Source organism: Lithobates pipiens, unplaced genomic scaffold (genome assembly GCF_037356315.1).
Source record: "Lithobates pipiens isolate NorthernLeopardFrog02 unplaced genomic scaffold, aLitPip1_a1.2 Scaffold_11, whole genome shotgun sequence".
NCBI classification, from domain to species: Eukaryota; Metazoa; Chordata; class Amphibia; order Anura; family Ranidae; genus Lithobates; species Lithobates pipiens.
In genome coordinates, this window is record NW_027507696.1 from 17,856,398 (window position 1) to 17,868,753 (window position 12,356).

Here is a 12,356-nt window from a genome sequence, read left to right on the forward strand (position 1 = left end):
AGAGAACACTCATTGAGTGTTCTCTGTATTACGGGAGCCGACAATTTAGCCGCAAGTGATTTTAAAAGACTTTTTTTCCTGCACAAATTACACTTTGTGCAGGGACAGTTCTAAGCACCAGAAACATGCGCCCCTTCACAGGCATACTATAGATACCCCCCAGCTACGAAATTTAAAGGAATATTACACTTTTATTGTTTCACTTTAATCATTATTAAAATCACTGCTCCTGAAAAAACTGCAGTTTTTAAAACTTTTTTTTGCATTGATCCATGTCCCCTGGGGCAGGACCCAGGCCCCCAAACACTTTTTAGGACAGTAACTTGCATATTACCCTTTAAAATGAGCCCTTTAGATTTCTCCCATAGACTTGTATAGAGTGTTCCGGCTTTTCGAATTTGCTGCGAACAGCCCAAATTGTTCACTGTTCGCTGAACAGGCGAACAGGCAATGTTCGAGTAGAACATGAGTTCGACTCGAACTCGAAGCTCATCCCTACCCAGCAGCTCCCAAGGGAGTAGTGCGCTACATATATATACACGTGTAAACATGCATATATGCGTGTAAATTACTGCACTTATACATAAAACTTTCCAGTTTTGTTTGATGGCGCTGTACTCTATCACGTTCTTTACTCCCGTGTGCAAGAGGCTTTATGGCTCTGTACTCATCGCACTATTACTCATCTATATGCAGTTGTGTGTATGGTTCCATAGACAACAATGCATCTATATTCAGATCAGTAACATCACATTTTTACATGCATTGTAGTCTATGGAACCATACACACAACTGCATAAAGATAATTAATAGTGCAATGAGTACAGAGCCATAAAGCCTCTTGCACACGGGAGTAAAGAACATGATGTGATAGAGTGATGAGTACAGCGCTGTAAAAGAAAAATAGAAAATGTTATGCTTGAGTGCAATAATTTACGCGTGTTTATGCGCTTATGCATATATTGCAATACTGACAATGAAGAATTTTAACACTTGTATACACGTACACGCTTTTACACTACTTTATGTACATTTGCGCAAGGTCTTTATGAAACATTTTCAGGATCATTTTGACAACAAGATCCTTAATATAAATATCAATAAATTTTTACATCCATGTGCAACTGGTCTAAAGCCTGCTAAATTGGTCAAATTTCGATCCATCTATGGGTAGGCTGGTTGTACCAAATCATATCATATCATAAATGATAATGTGTTCTGGTGCCTTATAATGTCATGCCTCCATCCTCTATTTGCATATACTAAAAACATTTTCCATGGGATTTTAAATGATGGACAACATTTGCATAAAAAGATTTATTAAGCAATAGATGAAAATATTTTACATGAATAAGATTTTTTTTTAAAACAGCAGGCTTTGTAAACACTACCATGTATCTGCATAAAATCAACATAATATTAATTTAATGATACATATACAGGTTCCACGCTTCCAAGTTTTTAACAAAACATAATGATGGGTACATTCTTTATCTCAACATGTTTCGTGACAATAATCTCACTTCTTCAGGAACAGATGTTCATTGGAAAATCTGCAAATCAAAAAACAGCTTCATAGAGTATGTTCAAAAATTCCCTCAAAGCAGGGGAAGGGTGGAGATGATGTGATATTTTTACATATAGATGTCCATTAATAGAATAATACTTACAACTCAGCTATAGAACAAGCTAAGATAACACATCCAAATAGAAACCGCCGCAAAGTGTCTGGCTTGGGAGCTGTGGGGGAAAGACATGGCACCCCAATGGGAAAAACGAGGAGCAGCACCTACAATTATATGAATGGGATTAGAACGCCTATTGTCCATCAGAAACAGACAAAGAAGCCTATGTACATGTACATCAGCAAATGGAATAACTTGCTATATATATATATATATATATATATATATATATATATATATACACACATATATATATATATATATATATATATATATATATATATATATATATACAGTATATAAGATAAATATTAAACACGTCACCATTTTTTGATGTACATCTATTTTTAAAGATGCTATTGTCGGTAAAAACCCATGCAATCCATACATACAAAGAAACCTAAACAAATACGTTCAGAAATAAAGTTATATGTAATAAAATGGAATGATACAGGGAAAAAGTATTGAAGACGCTAACGGAAATGTATTTAATTCATAAACACATTAAATTATTAATATACTGTATAATTCATATTATAAACATGCTCACCAACTACATCGGGATGCATAAACATGAAGGAGCATAATAATTAAATGTGTTTATTAAGGATGAGCCGAACACCCCCATGTAACGGAAACCTGTGTTACATCAGAGGGGGGCGGGGTCACCCATACGTCATTGGGGAACCCCTGGCTTCCCTCGCTAGCATCAGAGGGGGCGGGGTCAGGTGACGGGTGGACCCGCCCTCCTAATATAACAAACGTCAGCATTGGGATCCCCGCAGTGTCTCCTCAGTGGAGACAGAAGACGGATGCATGCATGGACTGCGCTGGACTGAAAATCACCCGTCGCTGGATCAGATCAGCCATCGCTGGACCCCCCGGAGAGATGATCATCCATCGCTGGATAGCAAGAGTGGATTAACACCGCTGGAATCTTTTTTTTATTTTTTTTATTTTTAATAAAGGAATTTTTCAAAAGTGTGTTTGTCTTATTAAACCATTTTTTACACTTTCTTTGTGAAATGGTAGGGGTACTTTTCTACCCCCTTACCATTTCAAACAGGGGGGGGCGGGATCTGGGGGATTCTGATAAGCCCCCCGCCTGCAGACCCCCACAACCACCGGCCAGGGTTGTGGGGATGAGGCCCTTGTCCCCATCAACATGGGGACATGGTGCTTTGAGGGGTCACAGACCCCCAAGGCATCCTCCCAATGTTGAGGGCATGTGGCCTGGTACGGTTCAGGAGGGGGGGGCACTCTCTCATCCCCCCTGCGGCCTGCCAGGTTGCGTGCTCGGATAAAGGGTCTGGTATGGATTTTTAGGGGGACCCCACGTCAATTTTGTTTTTTAATTTGACGCGGGGTTCCCCTTAATATCCATACCAGACCTGAAGAGCCTGGTAATTGAATTTAGGGGAACCCCACGCTTCTTTTTTTTTTGTATCAATGAATGAATTGTTGGCTCCATAATACAGAAACCACTCATTGAGTGTCTCTGTATTACGGGAGCCGACAATTCAAAGTGATTTTAAAAGACTTTTTCTCCTTGCGAAATGACACTTTTGACAGTTCTAAGCACGGGAAACATGCGCCCCTTCACAGGCATACTATAGACACCCCCAGGTACGAAATTTAAAGGAATATTACACTTTTATTGTTTCACTTTAATCATTATTAAAATCACTGCTCCTGAAAAAACGGCCATTTTTAAAACTTTTTTTTGCATTGATCCATGTCCCCTGGGGCAGGACCCAGGTCCCCAAACACTTTTTAGGACAGTAACTTGCATATTAGCCTTTAAAATTGGTTTTAAAAACTTTGACTCGAACTCGAAGCTCATCCCTAGTGTTTATGAATTCATGTCTTAGCATAGCGTAATAATAATGGAAATAATAATGGTATCCTTCTTAATTTAATGATAATTAGATAGAATGTGAAATTCCCTGTATAAGCGAGGACATTACTTTGTGAAACGCGTTGGCTTATTCGACTTGTATCAACTGTCTTTGAGCATGTGAAATGCATATCATTATTTTATACCATGCTATGCTATTTGATCATATTTAGGAGATATGAGTATTTTTGTATGTGTTTTTACAATTTTCAATAAATTATTTCTACTTAACACTGTGTACTCACCTCAGTGTAAGCCCCACATCCTTGAAAGTCCTATTTTATAGGCTTTCCCGAACATACACATTTTATTAAGAATGTCTTGGTACATTTTTCCATTCATCCTTCCTTCACTGATATGAAGTTTGCCAGTACTGTATGCTGAAAAACAGCCCCACACCATGATTTTCCCACCTCCAAACTTCACTGTTGGCATGGGGGTGTTTTTGGGGTGATGTTCAGTGCCATTTGACCTCCAAACATAGTGTGCATTATGGCATCCAAAGAGTTAAATTTTTGTCTGCTCTGACCAGACTATAGTCTCCCAGTTTTTCACAGACTTGTCTAAATGTTGTGCAGAAAAACTTTAAATGAGCTTCAACATGCTTTTTCTTCAGCAATGGAGTCTTGTATGGTGAACGTTTATACAGACCATGGGGGTTGAGTGCATTACTTATTGTTTTCTTTGAAACAATTGTACCTGCTAATTCCAGTCTTTCTGAAGCTTTCCACAAGTGGTCCATGGCTCTTGGACAACTCTTCTGATAATTCTTTTCACTCCTCTGCAGAAATCTTGCGAGGATCACCTGGTCATGGCCGGTTTATGATGAAATGTTGTTTTTTTCACTCCTGAATTATGGCCCCAACAGTGCTCATTGGAACATGTAGAAGTTTAGAAAGCCTTCTGTAACCAACACCATCAGTATGTTTTGCAACAATAAGGTTGCAAAGGTCTTGAGAGTGCTTTTTGCTTTTACCCATCCTTAGATGTTTCTTGTGTGACACCTTGGTAATGAGACATCTTTTTATAGGCCATCATTTGAGATTATTATATTATTATATTCATTTGCTATCTAATTACTGATAGATTTCATCTGGGGTCTTGGCTTTCCATGCCTTTTTGCACCTCCCTTTCTTCACGTGTTCAATACTTTTTCCCTGTGTTATTCCATTTTATTACACATGTAGCGCCCTGCTCTTGATGAGCAGACACTATTGTTCTTTTTTCAAATCTAATTGTCTGAAGCTGTAGTTTGGCTCAGACTAATTACTCAAAGTTCTGGTTTCTGTACCAATTCAGCTGGGTTGCATTGATTCCCACCTGACCATAGGTGTCGCTATCACCGTCAGTGGGTGTGGAACAGCAGCAGGCTGGATGCATTGAATTGCCACCTCTTGCTCGGAAATGGTTCTGTGGGTGTGGTTTCCCTGCTGTGAATTCTGGGAGAGGGTATTTAAGGTACTGACGCCATTTTTTGGGGTTAGTTTTCCGGGGTCCGTGATCCCAACCCCAGGGCCCTCCTGGACTGGGGCCTGTGTCGCATGGTCTAACGCCTCGGGCAAACTGGCCCGAGGCCTCACAACTGAGAGTGTAGGCTCAGGAATGTCTTGGGGCCTGCTGATCCAGGGGTGGTCCTGTGCTGTCTTGCCTGTGGGGAGAAGCCAAGAAAGCTGGAGGATCCAGGAGAGGACTTTTCCAGTGGAGGAACGAGCACAAGGCTGGTGTCTCCGGAGGAGCCTGGAAACTCAGTTTGAGGACGCAACCCGGATCAGTATCCTTACAGTATAGCCAGGTTGGCTGAAAGAATCTGGTACTGTATAGTAGTTCTTTCTATAAACTCTCAAAACCTCTAAGTTCAAGTAACAAGTTTGTGGCAGAGACTTTGTTGTGTATCTACTCTCAAAACTTCTAAGTTCATTTAACAAGTCTGTGGCAGAGACTTTGTTTAGCATCTCATCAGCTGCTAGGTCAAGTGAGAGGGGCCTATCCGGTGACTGCTGGATCCAGCCTGTGGAGCCGTTTGTCCTCTGGATCTGACTAATGCCTCTAAGGCCTCTTTCACACTACCGCTCCGTTCAGGTCCACCTGTCAGTTTTTTAGGCGGACCTGAACGGATGCTCCATAGAGGTCTATGAAACGTTGGATGTCAGTGATGACATCCGACCCGCTCCGATCCAAAAAAGTGTGACGGAGGAAAAACCTATTGGGTGACGAAGTACTCTGCGGTCCGTCATCATCCAATCCCCCATAGGGGAGAGTGGCACTCTAACAGGTCTGTCCTTGCACACTTCTGTCATCTTCCTGATCAGCGGGGATCAACGGAGCAAGTGGATATCCACGGGGCAGATCATCACTGATCCGCCCCATGTGCAAGAACTGTTTCCCCCTGCAATTACCAGATGCCTGAACTCCCCCTTATCCTCTAACCCTCTATTGAAAGACTGTGTCTTGTGTCATTCTTTGGTGTTGCCCCCAAATAAATCTTCAAAAAGGACCACGTGTCTGATCTATCATCATTTGGGCTACTTTCCACAGGCCCCCCTAAGATGAGCAGGTGAGGTAACGGTAAGCCGGAATAAAACTAGCAGCTCCTTCAGGCGTTAGTGCTACACACATAACTTAATTTCTGAACGTATTTGTTTTGGTTTCTTTGTATGTATGGATTGCATGGGTTGTTACCCGCATGTGGTGAAAATTTCATGTCAATGGCACCTTTAGAAATATATTTACCTAGACAGATGGTGACGTGTTAAATACTTATTTTACTCACTGTACATATAGTATAATACAAAGAAAATATCTAAACACTTGAATTCTGAAATGTAAAAGGTTTCCTTGCCCCCTGGACTGAACGTAAAGTAAATGTTCTGAATGCCTTTCTTTTTAAAATACTGTTCTATCGTAAGAGCTGTTAGCAAAGAGGGTGGAGATAACTAAGATAAAGCATTGCAGGGAAATTTGCTAAAAAGAAAACATACTTTTAAATGAATACTAACCTACCTACCTACCAACATGCCTCTCAGTAAATAGCTTGGGGTGTCTACTTTCCAAATTGGGGTAATTTGGGGGGGTTTTGTGCTATTTTGGCATTTTATGGCCTTCGAAACTGTGATAGGTAGTGAGGAGTGAAATCAAAAATTTGCACCCTTAGAAATCCTGAAGGCAGTGATTGGATTTCGGGGTGCCGTACGCGGCTAGACTCCCAAAAAGTCCCACATATGTAGTATTCCCGTACTCAGGAGAAGCAGCAGAATATATTTTGGGGTGCAATTCCACATATAACTATGGCATGTGTGAGCAATATATCATTTAGTGACAACTTTTTGTAAACTTTTTTTTTTTTTTGTGTCATTATTCAATCACTTGGGACAAAAAAAAAATATTCAATGGGCTTAACATGCCCCTCAGCAATTTCCTTGGGGTGTCTACTTTCCAAAATGGGGTCATTTGGGGGGGGGGGTTGTGTTTTTTTTTGCATTTTATGGCCTTCGAAACTGTGTTAGGTAGTGAGGAGTGAAATCAAAAATTTGCACCCTTAGAAATCCTGAAGGCAGTGATTGGTTTTCGGGGTGCCGTACGCGGCTAGACTCCCAAAAAGTCCCACATATGTGGTATCCCCATACTCAGGAGAAGCAGCAGAACATATTTTGGGGTGCAATTCCACATATAACTATGGCATGTGTGAGCAATATATCATTTAGTGACAACTTTTTGTAAACTTTTTTTTTGTGTCATTATTCAATCACTTGAGACAAAAAAAAAAAAATATTCAATGGGTTCAGCAATTTCCTTGGGGTCTCTACTTTCCAAAATGGGGTCATTTGGGGGGGGGGGGGGTTGTACTGCCCTGCCATTTTAGCACCTCAAGAAATGAGATAGGCAGTCGTAAATTAAAAGCTGTGTAAATTCCAGAAAATGTACTCTAGTTTGTAGACGCTATAACTTTTGCGCAAACCAATAAATATACACTTATTGAACTTTTTTTTACTAAAGACATGTGGCCTAAATGTATGACTAAATTGAGTTTATTCGATTTTTCTTATAACAAAAAGTAGAAAATATATTTTTTTCTCAAAATATTCGGTCTTTTTCCATTTATATCGCAAAAAATAAAAATCGCAGAGGCAATCAAATACCATCAAAAGAAAGCTCTATTTGTGGGAAGAAAAGGACGCAAATTTCATTTGGGTACAACATTGCATGACCACGCAATTACCAGTTAAAGCAGTGCAGTGCGAAATTGTAAAAAGACCTCTGGTCCTTAGGCTGAAAATTGGTCCGGGGCTGAAGTGGTTAATTGGTTACCAATTAATCTGGGCAGCAGCGATCCATCAGATCATTGATTCATATTCAGAATATCCATTTGTGGTGCTGTTACTCTAATAGATAGATAAGACTGGGGTGCCATTATTATTATTATTCAGGATTTATATAGCGCCAGCAATTTACGCAGCGCTTTACAATATAACAAGGAGACAATACAGTTACAATACAATAAAATACAAGAGGATTAAGAGGGGCCTGCTCAGAAGAGCTTACAATCTAATAAGGTGGGGCAGGTGGTACAAAAGGTTATAACTGTGGGGAATGAGCTGATGGAAGTGGTAGGAGATTAGTTGGAGACATGATAGACTTCCCTGAATAGATGAGTTCTCAGGGATCACCTCAAGGTAGCAAGGGTAGGGGATAGCCAGACCAGTGGAGGTAGCGAGTTCCAGAGGATTGGAGAGGCTCTGGAGAAATCCTGGAGACGAGTGTGGGAGGAGGAAACGAGAGAGCTCATGTCCTCAGTCTCTAACCATTTCTTGTATCATGTCCTCAATCTCTAACCATCTCTTGTATCATGTCCTCAGTCTCTAACCATCTTCTGTATCATGGCCTCAGTCTCTAACCATCTCCTGTATCATGTCCTCGGTCTCTAACCATCTCTGGTATCATGCCTGCAATCTCCTGCTTAAACTTAAAAACACTGCTAATAGTATTAGCAAAATTACCATTTGGTGCCCCTCTAGCAGACATGATACAGGGGATGGTCAGAGACTGCAGACATGATACAGGAAATGGTCAGAGACTGCAGACATAGTACAGGAGATGGTCAGAAACTGCACACATGATACAAGAGATCAATGCAGCCTCACTATTTTCTGTCAGATGCAGCCTGCCTGTGCCCATCATGTTACCTCACAAGTGCCCGTCACGCAGCCTGCCTGTATCTGTCACGCAGCCTCACCAGTGCCCATCATGCAGCCTCACCAGTGCCCATCATACTGCCTGTCAATGTTTGTGGATGCAGCCTCACTAGTACCTGTCATGCAGCCTGCCAATGTCTGTGGATGCAGCCTTGCCAGTGCCTGTCATGCAGCCTGTCAGTGTCTGTGGATGCAGCCTCACCAGTGCCTGTCATGCAGCCTGCCAGTGTCTGTGGATGCAGCCTCACCAGTGCCCATCATGCAGCCTGCCAGTGTCTGTGGATGCAGCCTTAAAGCGGGAGTCCGCCAGGAGTCCGCGTTTTAAAAAAAAAAAGCCAGCAGCTACAAATACTGCAGCTGCTGACTTTTAAAATAGTGACACTTACCTGTCCAGCGCGCCCGCGATGTCGGCACCCGAAGCCGATCTCTCGATCGTCTCTCGGGTGCTGCCGCCGCCATCTTGGGTATAGGAATCAGGAAGTGGAGCCTTTCGGCTTCATTTCCCGGTTCCCTACTGTGAAAGCGCGAGTCGCGCTGCGCAATAAGGATGGACCTGCTGCCTCTGGGATCTGTGTGTTTCCCAGCAGGCAGCGGGGGACTTTCGGAAAGGGGCGTAATCTACGCCCCTTTCCGCAGAGAGCTATCCCGGAAGTGGGTGCAGATACCTGTACTGTAGGATTCTAATGAGCGGAAGGTCCACTTTAGGGTGGACCTCCGCTTTAACTGTGCCCATCATGCAGCCTGCCAGTGTCTGTGGATGCATCCTCACCAGTGTCCATCATGCAGCCTGCCAGCGCCCAGATCAGAGTCTCTGTGTATCACGGAGCTGTATTTGAATTGCTCGGTTCACAGTAACAATGTCCAGCCTCCTGTGATCATGTCACACTGATTCAATGTCCCACCATTGGATCAGTGTGCCATCCGTCACAGGAGGCGGGACTTTGTTACTGCAGCCCCTGCAATTCAGCTCTGTGACACACGGAGATCGCTGCTCTGTGGGATGGAGGAGAGGAGGAGGGAGGGGAGGACTGGGGCTTGCCAGGATGACACCCCCGCAATGGGTGCCACCAGGGCCCCATTTTCGGCTCCATTATCTGCAATATTTTCCTTTTGGCACTGAGCAGAAAACACAATTTTCGCCAGTTTTTTTGGCCGCCAAAATTTGGTGCATGCCTAATTGTGTATATGAGTAAATCCCAGCCACACTGTTAGTTTATGTGTAACTTGCATCCTTTAGCTGTATACAGCAGGTTTCTGTGTCTGTGATGTCACTTCCCCTCCTGGATGCATTTCAAAGTTTTCTGACTTCCTGTTTCCTTCCTTTTCCAGTCCTGATGTTACATGTCCCATGACCCCTTGAGCCTCTGCTTCAGGGTTGGCTATTGGAGTCACTTGTAGCAGTTCTGGGAGTTGATGTGGATGGGTCCTAGAGTTACTGTGGGTGTTTCTGGGCCTTCATGTGGGTGGTGAAAGGTGTAAATGTGTCATAATTCCTTCTGTGTCAATCCTGTCTTCCAGCATGCCAAAGAATAATGGTTTACTGCAAGACTACAGAGGAAGGGCTATGGCAGGGTATTATGAAGGTGTTTCCTTCATATGTAAATTGATCACTTCGCTGAGTGCAGGGCTCTGAGAGGGTGGGACCTGAGGGGTGTGACTCTCCCTGTTCATACTGGTTGGCATCAGTAGTTTATTTAGGTTTTGTGCTGCCCTAGGCCTGACTAAACTCATATACCCCCTAATTTAAATATGACCCACCCCTTCCTGTCAAGGCCACACCCCTTGCTGTTTAAGACCCGTCCTGAAATTTTGCGAGTGGGGACACTAGTTCTGAGGGCCTGGGGGGGGGGGGGGGGGGGCAATGGATTCCCTTAATATGCATAGATTTCCTCTTCCCTTCCTGTTTGGCTATGAGGCAGGGAGTGAAGGGAAATCTCTGCAATGGGACAGGGATGGTAAAAAATAAACTGACAGGGGCTGTAACCCTCCCTTACTCTATCCAAAATGAAAAAATAAAGTGTTGCCTATAGTTCTACTTTAAGCACAACTTTTGGATAATTTTATGGAGAGGACTAAGAAGATATAACCATGCCAATGGTGCAGCAGAAAACATATAGCACAGTGAGGAAGGTTTGTGGTCCAGGATGATAGGAAATTCAAAATTAGAAGTGGCGCATACCGGAAGCAGTGGGACCGCTTTATGTTGACTCTAGACTAATTTGCCCCTCAGCCCAGTCCACCCAGTAAGACTGGTGTCACACTAAGCCCCTGTACACACGGTCTGACATTCCGACCACAAAATCCGATTTTTTTCAGATGGATTTTGTCCGAAACTGATGTTGCGGACAAAGTTGTCGGAAAATCCGATCATGATGATGTCCGTTCGTTACTATGGGACTACGTTCAGGCTAGTAGCCCATAACTTTGGTCTCGTAATTTGATCTGAGCGTGCGTGGCACTTTGTCCAATCTTAATTCTCTACAAACGATCGGACAAAGTCCGATCGGATTTTGTTGTCGGAAAATTTAAGATCATGCTCTCACATTTTTTCCGTCTGAATTTCCGACGGAAAAAGTCCGATAGAGCCCACACGATTGGATTTTCCGACAATATAATCCGATCGACCTTTTCCGTCTGAATTTCTGACCGTGTGTACAAGGCATAACAGTGTAGCGCAAGCCGGCTGGGACTATTTCGTGCTGCCCCCCTGCAAAGTGCTGGCCTAGGCCAGGATACAGCGTTGGTTGGCAATTTACTGGACAGGATTACATTCTAATTGTGATCCATTCAATCCTGTCCAGCAGCACAGCTACCCTGTTTCCCCGAAAATAAGACCTAGCGTGATTGTCGGTAATGGCTGCAATATAAGCCCTACCCCCCAAATAAGCCCTACCCTGTTTCCCCAAAAATAATCCCTACCCTGGAAATAAGACCTACAAGGATTTTAACTAGGGCTTATTTGGGGGGTAGGGCTTATATTGCAGCCACCACCGACAATCACGCTAGGTCTTATTTTCGGGGAAACAGGGTAGCTATCAGAATAGGCTGTGTATGAAGGGGGTTCCTTCTGGAATTATGCTGTGATCTGCGAGGAGGAACTTGAGAGGTTTGGACTCTTCCTGTAGGTGTGACTGGGTGGGATTGAATTCTATTTAGGATGTATTCAATCCCATCCACCATAAGAGCTGTGAAGGAAGTTACATCATTTGCAGTGAAAGACCAAAAGGGAGTGTTAAAGACTCTAGCTGCTGCACGAAGTGTCTGTGGAAGAGACAGAGTATATCAGCAACATAGTTGCCAACATTGTAAAAAAAAAAATACGGGACACTTTTTTGGCAGTAGGCGGAGTTTTATTATAATTCGAGGGCGGGGCATGCAGTTATAGGTGTGGCATATAAAAAGGTGAAAAATGGGCGTGGTTTGCGTAAAATAGTGGGCGTGGCTTACATGGGCATAGCTCAAAGGGGTGTGGTTAGAGTCTGAGATTCAAAGGGGGAGAGGGAAAGGAGGGGGGAGAGGGAAAGGAGGGGAGAGGGAAAGGAGAGACAGCAGCCCCCCGATCCTACACCACAATAGCAATATGTG